Below are 15,416 nucleotides of genomic sequence, written 5' to 3' on the forward strand. Positions count from 1 at the left end.
TCATTGTCTACAGTCTGAGGTTAGCCCGATGCTAATAAGCTAATTTGGTTCTCTGCTCTCTCAGGCTGGATGTCTTGGATGTCCTCCACTCCAGTCTTAGGTCTACAGTGGCCATGTCCTCGGTTGATTAGGCCTCGTTTTGTAAATATTTGCAGGAAGTGGCAAGGAGCTCTCCTGCCTCCATGGAGACAAATTAGGCGCTATCCGTCAGTGTGCAAGTGCCTCCGGAGTGGCCGACATGAACGATCCAGCATGTTGATATCCCCACACAACCCCCCACCCTCCCTTTGTCGAACCCTGTGTGCCCTGTGCATGACCTCAACAGGTCACTGCCCCGATCGCGGGCATCCAGCGTTCACTGACACCAATCAAGCACGTCATGCACGAGATAATATGGCAGCATTCCAACTTTTTGCAGTTTGTTTTTTTGTGATTTGATAAAATTCTCATTGAGTAGTGCTTTCTTTAATGGCAGTATTCTTCTCCGTCTTGCTTTCCCTTTCCGTAGTGAAAGGCGGAAACCGGCTCGATGCAGTCATCTCTCTTATGTCACTACATTCCACGGCACTAATTATAGCTAGTGTAGTACAGAAAGCATGTGTGTGTGTGTGTGTGTGTGTGTGTGTGTGTGTGTATGTGTGTCTGGGTGCTCCAACTTGTTAGCAGAGCCGCTTCATAGATCGAGACAGCAAAGCACTAGGAGTGATGACTCTCTCCTTCCTCATCGGCTCACATTCCTGTTTTTTTTTCCCAAGCCAGACAGACCACAATAGAGCAAAAAGGCAGAGGCAGGAATCACGTAAAAGGCCGGAACACCAGAACAAGGGTAAAGAGGACAGAAAGCAGTTTGTCTGTCTGAAAATGGCCGTAAGTGGGGAATGTTTGTCCTACTGTGCCAGATTAAAAACGGCCGGACATAAACAGAGCCAGAACCAGACCAGAACCCATGAGGTGTCTAGTGAAGTGTATGAATAGAAGCATATGATCTCAGGAAGTCTGGCTGAAACAACATGAAGAGCTTTTTCATTCCTGATTAGAGACAGAAGCTGACGCTTAGAGTTCATTAATGCTGAAAATATTCATATTTATATCTGTATTTATATTTATCGGTACAGATCTGTACAGACATTTATATCTGTATTTTACCTAAAGTAGTTGTGGCCTTAATCATACAGGTGGTAAATCTTCTTGTTTCTTTGTACACTTTACTTAATGGTCATCAGGTTTGCCTCACATTTCTAGGGTTCTATGGATGGATGGATGGATGAATGGAAGGATGTAAGCAGGACTGATTTTAATCCTAGTCTTACAGTTTCTTACAGTTTCCATAATATAAACAAACTTATAGGTTAATTTAAACCACCACAAAAGAAAGAAAGAAAGAAAGATAGATAGATAGATAGATAGATAGATAGATAGATAGATAGATAGATAGATAGATAGATAGATAGATAGATGATAGATAGATAGACGGACAGACAGACAGACAGATATATAGATAGACTTGTGCACAGTGCAGAAAAAAGAAAGAGATTTCCAGAGAGCTCTTATAACATCAGTGATACACTGAACTTATTTTATGGATGTTCCATTACATCAAATGTAACTATAAATGAATCGAAAAATGGATGCTGTGGTAAAAGAAGGTTAAAAACACCATCAGGAAAATGATGTTCTGTGAAAACGTTAGGGTAAGTCTGCTTCATCTCACCACCTCACCGTTAATTCATTTTCTAGTCGTGCTCCTAAGATTAATACATATTAATAATAATTATTTTTTAAAATAAACAGCCTTCAAATGCAAAACAGACACACCCTACCTTTAAACTACACACACACAAACTCACACACACACAAATATTTTTTAACTAGAACTGACACCACTATTTTCAGATATGAAAGTTGTAAGAAGTATAATTTAGGAGATACTGGGAATATTTCTGCTATTCGAGTGCATAAGGGAGAGAGAGAGAGAGAGAGAGAGAGAGAGAGAGAGAGAGAAGAGTGTGATCCTCTAATTTGTCAAACGCTGACATTAGGCCTGTAATTACTACACTGCTGAGAAACACAGACACTACACCCGCGGGACAGGGAGGGGCGGATGTCCCAATCTTTCGGAGACTCATCTACCACCACTGAATCATACACACACATATACACACACTGAGAGAGAGAGAGAGAGAGAGAGAGAGAGAGAGAGAGAGAGAGAGAAAGCATGTTCACAAAGAAGCCCTGTGTACACAATAACACTTTCATATTTATATTCAGCTGTGACAACTGAAAACCAGGTATATGAAAAGTGCACACACACTCACACACACACACATGCACGCACACCAACTTTTCAAACTTTAATCTCTCTGTTGATTTTGCTGTAAGAAGACAACCCAAGACAAACAGATCTGGAGACCGCTTGACTGGCCACTGTAACTCTGTTTAAAAACACCTTTACCTGAATGACTCACACCCTTCCCTGAGACGCAGCATGACGCCATACACTTACACTTACACACACAGACACACACAGACACACACACAAGCCAAGGCCTAATAACACAGGAAGTTCCAGAGCCAAACCTGCAATCATTAGCGTGACTCACCACAACAAAGTTCTGAAGAAGCTCTGTCCTACAGAAGACAATCTCTCTCTCTCTTTCTCGCTCTCTCTCACACACACACTTACACTCACACACACGTACACAATAGAATATGCAACCCTAAATGTCCACTTGGAGCCAGCTGTGATGCAGATAAAGCTATGAAGACAGGCAAACACACATGACAGAATATGAGTAAAACCCATGTACTGTACACACACACACATACACACATATACACACACACACTAATTATTTTATTGAACAGGAAAGAATCAGGGCCGAAGGTTGCAGTAGTTACATATGATTAAAAGCTGGGAGAACATTTTGAGACACGTTTTTATGACCGCGATATGACACATGGAAAGAATAAACAAACTATGTCGTTTTGTCTGATATTGGAAACTAATCAATGACAGGGTGGAGTGAAGAAACCGAGCTACTGCGTCAAGGACCCTGCGGTTGAACTCCCGAAGTGTTTTATTTCTTTAATGCCACAGCAATTTGACAATGAAATTTTTCTTTTGTTAAAAACATAATAGTGTCATTTTTGTCCATTTCTTGTTATAATATGGATAATATGGAACCTCTATTAAGTAAGTTGTTATATATACAGTATATATATGTGGAACCTCCATGAAAATAAGTACTGTTCACATATACATATAATACATATATATATATATATATATATATATATATATATATATATATATATATATATATATAGAGAGAGAGAGAGAGAGAGAGAGAGAGAGAGAGAGAGAGAGAGATATTATAGCAGCTATAAAGACATTCCAGCACCAGACTTTTCATTCTTGAAAAAAGAAATACGGTTTCAAATGTCAAAAGTGATATTGGACAAATTGCGGTGAGATAAATTGCGACTAAATCCAATGTCCTAAAGAACAAGGTGTCAGTGACAACACACAAAAACACACACAGGCATACACACAGACAAAACTCCCTGCCACTACCTCACACACTGACCAAAGCTGTCCTGTAATAACAGCGTCTCGGAGACGTGTGTATGTTGACCAGCAGCTGTCCAAGTGCCGCCAGCAGCTGAATTCGCGAATTGATTTTGTTCGACACAAACACACAAACTGGAACACACACCATCACAGAACACACACAGAGAAGAGTCAAACTTTCAAAGGACGCAACATTTCTAACTGAATATCCTACAGCGTTGGTGCGGATTCTTTTTCCACACCAGCAGCTGTGGCCTTTTTAGATTTGTACTTTTCTAATATTTTATTGTTTCTATAGTAACAGCTAGTAATATATTTATATATAAATTTAATAAATCTCTCTCTCTCTCTCTCTCTCTCTCTCTCTGTATATATATATATATATATATATATATATATATATATATATATATATATATACATATATATGATAGAAGGTTTAATTGACATTTTTCTGATCGTCAGCTCTGATCGAGTTCTTAGATTTCTGTTCTTCTCTGACAGAAAAGGAAACTGATGTGGTCTTCTGCTCGTCTAGTGCATCCTACCTCAGGGTTTGATATGTTGTGCATTCTGACATACTTTTCTGTTCAGAACAGTTGTAAAGAGCAGTTATTTGAGTTCTCTTAGCCTCAAAGCTTAAAGCAGTCTAGCCAACAAGACGGTTCTTATAATAACAAGTTAACGTATTAGAACAAAGCTACAATTTGTAAGTGCTGGCATTATAGAAAATGTATCCACACCATCTGACCAATCTGAATTGAGGATTTAACGGCGTTGAGGTCTTACGGAGGAACAAGACGCAGATGAATTGGAATCCTCCTCGTTTATTGGCCGTGTCAGTAGGTGAGAGTGGTAAGCATGTGATAATGTTATCACTCAGAGCTGTAGTATTCACTGGATGTCTGCCAAAGTGTGTGTGTTTGAGTGTACGTGTGCGTGCTCACTGAATGTGGGCTTTTACTCACACTTACACACCCTCCCTTTTACACTTTACATAACACACAGAGGTTGAAAGCTTTCAGAAAATGCACACCTGCTTTCTTTTGTATTTATAGCATGCGTTGCTAAGCCTATGACAACGCATGAAGAAAGTGTTTTTGTAGGCATGTATACGTTTACATGTGTGTGTTGCATTTGCGTGTGTGTATATGACCCCGTCCGTGTTTAGTCGCTTCAGCCATCCCGAGCTGCCAAACATTAGAGTGGCACCTGTCGAGCGGCGGCGTGCAGAAAGCAAGCAGGGGAACAGCTGAGAGGTCAGGGGGTCACGCGACACACTCGCCACACACTTGCCTTGTCCCCTTTAACGGCCGCCATTGTTTTTCTTGGAGCTTTTCTTCTCTTGCGCTTCGTAACTCAACCCGTTTAGCCCACTCCCTCTTTCCCTTCCTCACACACACACTGTTTAAGGGCAGTGAAAGCTGCTACCTTTCAGTCACTGTTGTTTTTCTTTTTTCTTTTTTTGAACACACACACACCATAATACTCTCCTTCTGTGTCTGTCTCTCTTTTTTAACCATTATTTGCCACAGCAGGGATCAGCTTTCAGGGCCACCCGTCTTCTAGTTAATACTGTAGAAGCCACACACACACACACACACACACACACAGGTTAACAAATATATTTATTGTATAATGTTAAAGACAGGGATCATACAAGTTATGTCAGATCTCCTGAGTCACTGGTATTTATACGTCACTGGTATTTATCTTTACTAGTAAAACCAATGGTGAAATGGAACATTTTTCATGGAACAAGAGGGGGAATAAAACAAGTCTCTGTAAACAAGTACTTGTTTTGTCTGCGTTTATTAGATAAACACAACACTCAAGCTATGGCTTCTGTGAGACAAAATATTTGGTCATATTATGTCTGAAATGTCAGTTACATGATATTCAGTTGTTGATAGAACTGTTGTGTAAAAGTAATATAGTACTCGTTATCTTGTTGTACTGAATATCAGCTTCAGCCTATGTCCAAATCAAATCTGTGCTTATATTCAGTACAACAGCTCTCTTGTTTGTTCAATTTTGCTTAAATAATATTAATAATAATAAAAACTAAATAAATGCATGACACTAAATATATGAGTCAACTAAATGCTGAAACTTCGTTTTAGTCAGAACCATGGCTTAATCCCAAATGCTATCTCCAATAAATATGGAAAGCGGATTAGAACACACACACATGAGCATTTTACACACTACATGCAAAAGCTCACCACTACCTGACCCCTGACAGTGACTCTATTCCTAACGTGCAGGTTAAAGGTCTCTGGAGCAACATGCCACTTTTAGAGGCAGTAAAAGCTGAAACCGAATCCAGCTCTCAAGGTGAGACTGGAGACAAAAAGGCAGAAAGAACAAGGGAACGCAACAGAGGAGGAGAGGCGAGCGGAAAGCTTTGAGCTAGCTGGAATTCCTGTAGCTCTTTTTATGTATGAGGCGAATATGGCGAAGACACCTGTCCTAACAACAGCTGCTAAAGAGAATCGATTGCTACCAGGTTTGTGTGTGTGTGGTGTTATTGTGAATGAGTATGCGGTACCGCAGGGAGTCTTTGTGACTCTCCTGGCTGGTATTTTAGATTTGCCTGGACAACTGAACAACTGACAAAACCATGGCTGCGTCAGCATCGCTTTTGACCTGCACGTATACATGTGTAAGCTCACACACGCACACACACACCACGCACACACACACACACACACACGCACACACTCCTGTGTGCACTTCATTTGACTGTCCCATCTCCTGCTATAGACACGTTCTTGCCATGATGAAGGATGCAGGTTGGCACAGACATGACAAATGTTTCATTTGTATCTCAGCTGTCCCAAGGAGGTCAAGCACACACAAGCACACACACACACCTCACGGCTATAAATTCGACCAAGACAAGAACCGATCCCGCTAATAAAGTTCCACCGAGATTAGATGACTTTTCATCTTTGCACAGAACCCTTTCACCAGGACATACACTCTCACACACACACCTCCTGTACCATGTGGAATTTTCTGAACAGGTTGTTTATCGCTATTTAATGTAAAATCCTGTCCTAAGTAAAAAAAGAAAAGTAGAAAGCTTTCCCTCAACCAGTTCTTGCACCACTATGGTTGCAAATTAAGCTCAATCAAGCTTCTCTCGCACAACGTACCCTGTTTAGTATTTGACAGCAACTAATTACCTTTAATTAAATAAAGGAGCGTCTTGAGCTCTGATTAGGCTGCAACAGAAGGGGCCACGTTTATCAAGCTCATTCCAACTGACTCAAGCCGTGTGTGTGTATGTGTATGTTTTGGGGAGGGGTTTTCTCCCCTGAGGAGTACATCAAGGCAAAAACTGCACCCTTGGGAAATCTTTTTTGCCCTGTCACTTCTACCTTTCTGTTTTTTATCCACCTTTCTCTCCTACTTTTTTTTTTCTCTTTGCACTTTTCGTGAAATTTTCCCTACGGCTGCTGCAAGACCATTATTGTTAAAAGGTGCAAGATCTTTATCAAAAGTTAAAATAAAAAAGACAATCGATTTGAATTGAACATTGAACGATTTAGAATGAAGAGAAGAGAAGCGAGTGTTGTTGGCCTTCACTGAGTGTGAACTGTTTCATTAGTGTGGGAGACAGCCCAAGGACGTAGCTTGGACAGATGAATTAGAGAAGAGGGCCACAAATTTTTCCAGCACAAGGCCTTCCTTGATTAAACCCAACGAATGGCCACGTAATCTAAGGGGCTTCACTTCACCTACCCACCCCAACCCTGAGCACATCCGATCTGTCTCCATTGTTCAGACACTTATACACACATATACACGTGAGTGAAGAAATGAATGGCAGAGAGAGCAAGAGTGTGTAGGACACAACATAATGAGAGATGGTGAAAGAGAAACAGAGAGTGAAAAAATAAAGTCTGGAGATACAAAGACAGTCACCTACATCTTAAAGTAAATGCCAATCAAAATGCCAATCCCCATCCCAGTCTCCCATTCCACAAGAGTTCTGAAATCTTTGGGTGCTTTCACGTTTGTCGAATTCATGGTGCATTAAACTTATGAGGTGGCTCTTTAGACAGGTGAGAACGTGATCGCAGGGAGAAAACAAACAGAAAGATAACAAAACATTGTTTGAATTTACAGCATTTTTTTCTGTAAATGTGAGCTGCTAAACCTAGACTCTTGTATATTTGAGGAATGAAAAGTCTCATTTCAAAAGACTTCTGAGTGAGACCTATACACTTCCTGAATAAGAACCAACAAGGGTCCTAAAGCTTTGGCCTAGGAGCTAGCATACACTCTGATTTCAATAGTGAAACAACCAATCATGAAAACTTTTCTCTGTTCCTGAAAAGGTTCCTAGCTTGAAATCTCTAATCCTAAACCAAGAGCCTGTTGCCAATTCACTTGCCCTATTCTGGCTGAATTAATTCATTCACCTACATTCAACAATAGAATCTGGACACCGGCAACACAGGAATATGCTCTGGATAGGACACTGTTGCAGTTCTTAACAGTTCTTTGATTAAATGTGGAAATTTAGACCCAGAAAAATTTAACAGATCTGAGAAATAAAAAAGAACAAACAGTTAAGTGAAGTCTCTGGGTAGACTGATAAAAATGATGTTTTTGGATCATAGCTTGGCAAATCTAACTCCATAATGGAGGTGATTTGTTCCATTCAAAGAAAGTCTTTTTCACTTCGATCTCACTGATAACAGCATTGGGAATGGGAGAGTGTTCTGTGGTAGCATGGTTGTGTCTTACCAGCACCCTGAGGGCTCAAAGAGAGAGAAAAAGAGGCAGATAGGGGAAGACAGAAAGAGGGAGGTTGATAAAGAGGAGCTAAGCTGTTAAGAGGCTTAGTGCTTAAAGAGAGAATGGTGACCATGAGCTAAGCTAAAGCTGTTTCACAGACCATCACATTGGCACCTGATGATTTCTACACACAGCTAAAAGTGTGAGTGTGTGTGTGTGTGTGTGTTTTCCATCATTGTGTGCACCTCATGAATGAGGACCAGACAGAATCCCCAGCACAAGCCAGGACAGGTGATAGAGAGAGGGTTCCAGACAGAGAGAGACAGATAATTTATAAAAGTGCATTTCCTTTATTGCTAATTTCAATAAATCAGACGTCACTTTGTTTGCACTGAGTGGGATGTTAAGAGGGTCCTTTCTCCAAACAAACCCCAAATAAACGCCACAGCTGGAGCCTCGAGCACCAAGAGGGGGGCAGTGGATAACCGGCACTAATGGAGGGCTCCAGGCTTGAGCAGCAGGGGGGGTCAAGCTTTACCTGAGGGCCCAGTGACTTAGATAGATGACCTGAGGACTGGATAGAAAGGGGGATACTTCGGAGGGTGATAAAGAAATAAGAGAGAAAGAAAGTGAACTGTATGTGAAAAGGGAACATCCGCAGCAAGGGAGATTGTCATTATGATTCCTTTCTTTGAAATTTCTGTCTGGGGATTTTTCTTTTTTCTCTGGTTCCCACGCTTGCTGTTTGCATGATACCATCTTTTGCTCGTTCCAAAGGCATTTCCTTTTCAAATTGGCCCTAGGTTCCATGATCAGGGATTGTTGGAACTGAGTCTTCCTCTGTTTATTTACTTCTCTTTTAATACCAAAATTACAGTCAGAGACGGTTAAAAAAACAGAGACTCGAAACTGGTATTGCGATCCCTTTACTTATAGTAAGTGAAACAACGGAGACGCCGAGGCTTTGTACAAATGATGTCCTGCACATATTCACTTGAAACATGAGCAGACAGAGTGTCTACATATTTACAAAGAAATACTGTAATTATACATCTGGTCAAGCAAGATTCCCTCACTGGCAAATTGCGTGCATTTCCTGAACAATATTCAAGTCACCACTGCATGCGAAACACCTTAAATTACACCCTGTCTTCTGACAGACTGGAAGATTCATTGATTTTGTAGATCAGCTAGCTTGTTGATTGATTGATGAACTGCATTGACTCTAGCCCAGGAGAGCAGTAAAGGGGTCGTAATCCTCTGCCGATTAGTGCCGGACAATCACAGCTCTGGAAGACAGGGTGGACCCAGACTGGGACAAGCTGTCCCCCCAGCAGGGAGCAGATCAGGCCATAAAAACAGCCTCAGAGACAGAGAGAGAGATCGGCGACCAAGTGAGGGAAGATAAGAGGGGAGAGAGTGACAAAGCCGAGTGTAAAGGGACTATCCTGAGTGGCTCCACTGTAAATTCCACAGATCTCGTAAATAAAGTAAAACACAGACAGATCCGATACCCAACAAGAAGCAAACACAACGGTGGACACCACCCAGTCAATGGCAAATACACCACGCAATTACACCAAAAGCACTGTCAGTTAATGTTCCACCATCTACAAGCCTGGACAGACTGAGGAAGCATTCCCAGTTGTTCTAAACACTTTGATAAGTCCATCTGTCAGTTTTGTTGTAAAGAGAGATAGCAAGGATTTCTCAGGATAGTAAGATCATTATAGTTGATGAAGCTGCGAACAAATGGGTTAGCATAAAGCACAGGTGAACAACCAAAACTGAGTTGTTGAATGACAAATGAATCATCTTAATTCTTTGAGCATCTAAGTCAATGGTTTATGAAAAAATTTTCTTCTTTGATTTAACTGATTTACTAATTAACCATCCATTCTTGAGATAGTGTAAAGCAAGAATAAGTTTCCAGGTGTAATCCCACAACCACAGTTGTGACAACATTCATCTGTGGTGTGTGTATTCATGGCCATGGTGTAAGTAAATCAATAAATTCACATAACCAACTTAACAAACACTTCTACTTCATGTCTGAAAGAATATTACCCGGAATTTAGATAACACACCCTACCTGTCCAACCTTCTCTCATTAGCTTCAGCTTCAGCATTCCCAAGGGGCAGTTTGGTATATGGAGGGGTAGTTAGCCAAGCCTGTCCTTTTTATTACAGCTCCTTATGATTTCCCGAGAGCAGCACCACGGGAATGTACACCCACACATTTAGCAGTTCTTCCAAAGGCTAAAGGGAACCTTGGAGCATTCTGAACTTTGAGGAATTTCTATAGCATATTATTGGCTGGACCTCTTGTATGTCTGACACAGAATCAAAAGCTGTCTTGCTTCATCTTTTGCTCCATATGTCTGCTAACATCTGGATTTGGATGTTACACCACAATAAACGGCCTAAGTTGTATCCATCTGCAGGGGGTAAAGAAACCACATTTTACATTCTTGCTTAAAACTTAAAAGATGTCTCCTCTTCCCAGAACTAGTCACAAAAATTCAGAAAACAACATTATCCAGCATTCAGTATACTGAATAGAAGGCACTGGGTTTGCTTAGCAGTACGCAAATGGGATTATACTATTTGAGACCGACTCATGCTGAGTCACATTTGCATTTTTGAATGAATAATTTTGTGAAAGAGGCTTTGCTGACCTCTTTATCTCTAAGATTGGATTGAACACTCTCATTTATCTTCAGGGTGTATTAAGACAGGGGACATTAAAGCAAACAAATAGGTGAATCAATGTTTTATGGCTTGCATGAAGCCCTCAGGATAGAGCCACTCTGTCCCCTAATCCATCAGAGTTAAGAGTGTGCCCAAGGGTAAGAGAGCAAGATGTGGAGACCACTAGGGGGTTTCAGACCTGGGCACATGAGGTAGGGGTGAGGACAGAGTGTAAATAAGGGTGAAAAAAGTGTGTATCAGAGCATAAAGAGGTAAGGAGCAGGCTGGGGTAACAGGTCGAGAGGGCAAAAGAGTAACTAATGAAACATGAAAAGTTGTTTGAGCTTGTGCAAATTTCTTCCTACTATTACACAACACATTCTTCCACTTGTTTTCCGAACAGCTGACTCTCCCTCTCTTGTGTTATGTTTCTGCTACTTATTGACCAGCACTGTCTGCAGAACGCCTCTGGGTCATCATAAAGTCAGCATGAACAGGACGGAGACCTGGAACAGTGCCACTGTGGCTGAATAAGTGTTATGGCCTCCTTGGTAGAGACATATGTTTTAGTGCCTGCACCCTTTTCAAATCCTTTTTTCAAATCTGCCCAACAAATTCCACCCTGCGCCCCATGGAGGGTAGGAGGGGTTAAGACCACACCTTTCATTATGGGGGCGTATGATTAGTACAATGGAGTTAATCAACGTCCCAAAGGGCTCAGAGCTCACACACACACTTCCTCTGGTGCTCCTGCACAGACAGTGTAATCCGGAATCTCAGCAGCTTAAACGTCTGACGATGTCCCTCTCTCTGTCTCACACACACACAACTAGAAACAATGTGATGCTAAACAATAGTGGCTGCATATTTACAATTAGGAAAGCTCTGTAGAGACTGATAACACTAGAAGAAACTCATGACTAAGGCAATTTTAAAACCCACAGAAAGAATTATTTCAATATAAATTCCCCCGGAAAACCGGCATTGACTATGGGAAGAGTTTTGGGAAGTGGAGAAAGGCCAATGACTCTGACCAGGGGCAAAAAAACAAGATTGAGATGGAGATAGCACGCCCACTCTATAGTGACGGAAACTGTATTTGTCTGGACCACATTAAAAGCTCCAGCATGATGGAGGTTGGGTTGAGTTACAATGATTTTAGGCTAATTTCCTTAAGAAGAACTGGGAAGGTGGTCCAGCTTCCATCAAATACAAAGTCTTCTCATACACACAAAGAACTACTTTGCATAAGTGTTCCTTTTTAGACACAAGTAATAAATGTTCTGGCCAGGTTAATAAGTCCACCTTAATTTAAAAAATTAAAACAGGACGAGAAATATAAAGGGTTTTAAATTTATGTTATATTTTTGTTCTCTTTTACTTGCCTTCACATCTGTGAACTGTTTTTCACCTGCCAATAGAAATGCTTGTTATCTCATTTTGTGCATTTTCTATAAATAAATATTATTTATATTGCTTAGAATGGAAATGAAATATAAGATGTAATGTATAATATGACACAAATTCCAAAGCGATATTCATGTTGAGGATATTAATGGACACACAAGGAAATAAACAGGGAAGGTGAATCCTGGTGGTCTAAGATAGACAGAGCTTGGGGCCGACTGTAGGTTTTCTAGGTGAGGGTTGGGGGGCATGGGGGGGGGTTAATGATAGATCTAATGGGGCTCCCCCGTGGAGCATGCAAGGTCAAAAAAAAAAAGCCTGGAGGCCTGATGTAGGCAGCCATGCCCCCCAGCCTGCCCCCACTGGGCAGTGTAGACACAGTCCTGCTGAGAGTGGGATACACACAATGGGTCTAGGGCCCAGGGGTGAGCCAGGAGGGACACCCAGCAATGAGCTACAGGTTAGCATGACAAAGCCACCATAATGGGGGCTACCACACCCCAGCCTTCAGCTAGATAAACAGCCAACCTCAGATTCCATTAAGATAAGAGGCCAGCACACATTCACTTCCGCATAAAAACTAACACACACTTCACCCAAGGAATTCACTGCACTTACACACATGCAACATGTTCCTAATACTACACATACACTTGTGTGTAAATAATAAATGTGTGATTGTCAAACTTATCCGTAGTAAAACAGATGGGTAAAGGTATTTTTAACTTCACATAAAGTTCGCTAATTACGTACATAGATACAAATGCAAAATAGGAGACATTTAGAATTGCGATTAATGCCATTAAGATTCACACACACAAGCACACACAAAGAGAAGTGTCGAGTAAACCTCTATCTGTTGGTCAATCAGTCTCCTGTCACCTTGTTTGTTTAAAAAGCACCTCTCTCTGTTTCTTTGCCTCTACTCTTCTTCCCACTGTTGCTTCTAGGACCCTCATCCATTCATCGTGCTACACTCTCTTCCTGCTGTCAGCATACCAGTGCAAGAAAAGAAAAAAGAGGGGAAAAAATACAGAGATTGTGTCAACAAGATTAAAAGGAACAATTTTGAAAAATAAAATAAAATCAGCTCGATTTAAACATGGAATATATTATAGAAAATATACAGTACACAAACATTGTTGAATTCTCAGTACTGATTGGTCAGAAGGTGTTGGTAAAACAGCTGTTTCTATAGTAACAACTTATACAGGGGCATGTATATCATTGATATTGAAATTCTTTGTAGATGTATAGGATGGCATTTATGGAAGGAGTCTTCAGTTCCAGTGCTTTGTAACAGTCATAGGTAAACCAGTAGATTTAAAATTCTGGCCACAGATATAAATGTAATCAATGTAAACGTCAATGTAATCCATTGCAAACTCTTCAGGATGTGTTTTAATTGAAATGATCTTGAAATAAATGAAATTGAAATAATCTACTTAAGGGTTGTAACAGTATCTCAGTCTCAGTCAACTCAGGCAATGTCAGTGCTGTTTGGTTCTAGGTCAACATGCTTATATGAAACAAAACTAAGGTTATGTTGGCACTCAAACAAACAAGAAATCACAGATGTGATTGGAGTTTGTTTCACATAAAGGAAGTTTTAAAGGAGGTATGTTAAAACTGTCACATGGTCTCATGCACAGGTGCGTTGTGTCCTCCTTCACCCGACCCTCACCATTTCCATTATCCACTTCCTATGCTTGTCAAACATGCATCACCAATCATCCTTAAACCAATGGCAAAGACGCACCAGATAATGGACTCGCCGTATACACACACAGGAACACACAACGCTTAATGCTAAGCACGCCCGAGTGGTTGATGACCTCCTTGTGGCCGGGGGTCAGAAATAGGAAGGAGGAAGAGCCTCACTTTTTCTCCCTGCGACTAAATATTTAAGAGATTACAATCAGTTCAGCTGCTGACGTTGAACACACACACTAGTTACATTCATTATGCTGTGACAATGAGGCACCGACTTGCCCCCTCAAACACACACCTTCAAAACATATACTTCCCTCTGGATTTATACACACAAAGGACTTCTATAATGGACATACTGATTAATTCAGAATTAAATTTTTAAATTTATCCCAATGCTTTTTAGCTTTTTAATGGAAATCAGAAGGTTCAATGAAATGTAGGTCACTTAGACCAAATGAATTCCCTCTGTTTCTCTCTCTCTCTCTCTCTCTCTCTCTCTCTCTCTCTCGATCTCTCTCTCTCTCACACACACAAACACACACACACACACACACACACACACACACATACGCACACAGGTAATGTGTTGCTTCAAAGCTGACTCACGACCCCTGGCTTGAAAGGTTAACACATCTGCTCAGAGGAAAGACAGGAGAAGAGAAAAGAAGCAAAAGAGGGAAGAATGTAGCTGGGGGTCAAAACAGGTGAGTGAATTGGTGCTTTCCCTTTCATGGTAATGTAGGTCAAACATAAACAAACACACCAATGAGTGGAACCAAACACATAAAATGTGCTCAGGAACACATTGATGTTCTGGTTTTATTATATTACAAAATCCTGCTGACATTCGATTTCTCATTCGATTTCTCACACTTACTCTAAGTATACTAAAAGCTTCTCTGTGTATAGGTGTGTGGGTGTGTGTGTCTATTAGTGTGTGTGTTGTAGGAATGGGTTCAGAGCTGCAAGGTGAAAGGTCAGGGCCTCAGAAACCTTTCATAGCCCTACCCCCTTCTCCTTTTCCGATCTAAACAATGCCCAGGAGAAAGGCATCATTTACCTGAGCTGAGGTTCATAATGCTTGGCCTGAGCGCCACCTTCCTCACCACCGGCCCCAACCTCCACCTTCACCTCCACCCTTCCTGCCTCAACACCCCATTGTCATCTAAAACAAAAGGAAGGTAGCAGCAAAAGATAAATGAGCTACTTCATCTGATAAAACCTGACAAGAACAACTTAATAAAACAGTGAGCGAATGAAAGATTAAAACAATGCCTGCCCC

The sequence above is a fragment of the Tachysurus vachellii genome, chromosome 1 (assembly GCF_030014155.1).
Source record: "Tachysurus vachellii isolate PV-2020 chromosome 1, HZAU_Pvac_v1, whole genome shotgun sequence".
NCBI classification, from domain to species: domain Eukaryota; kingdom Metazoa; phylum Chordata; class Actinopteri; order Siluriformes; family Bagridae; genus Tachysurus; species Tachysurus vachellii.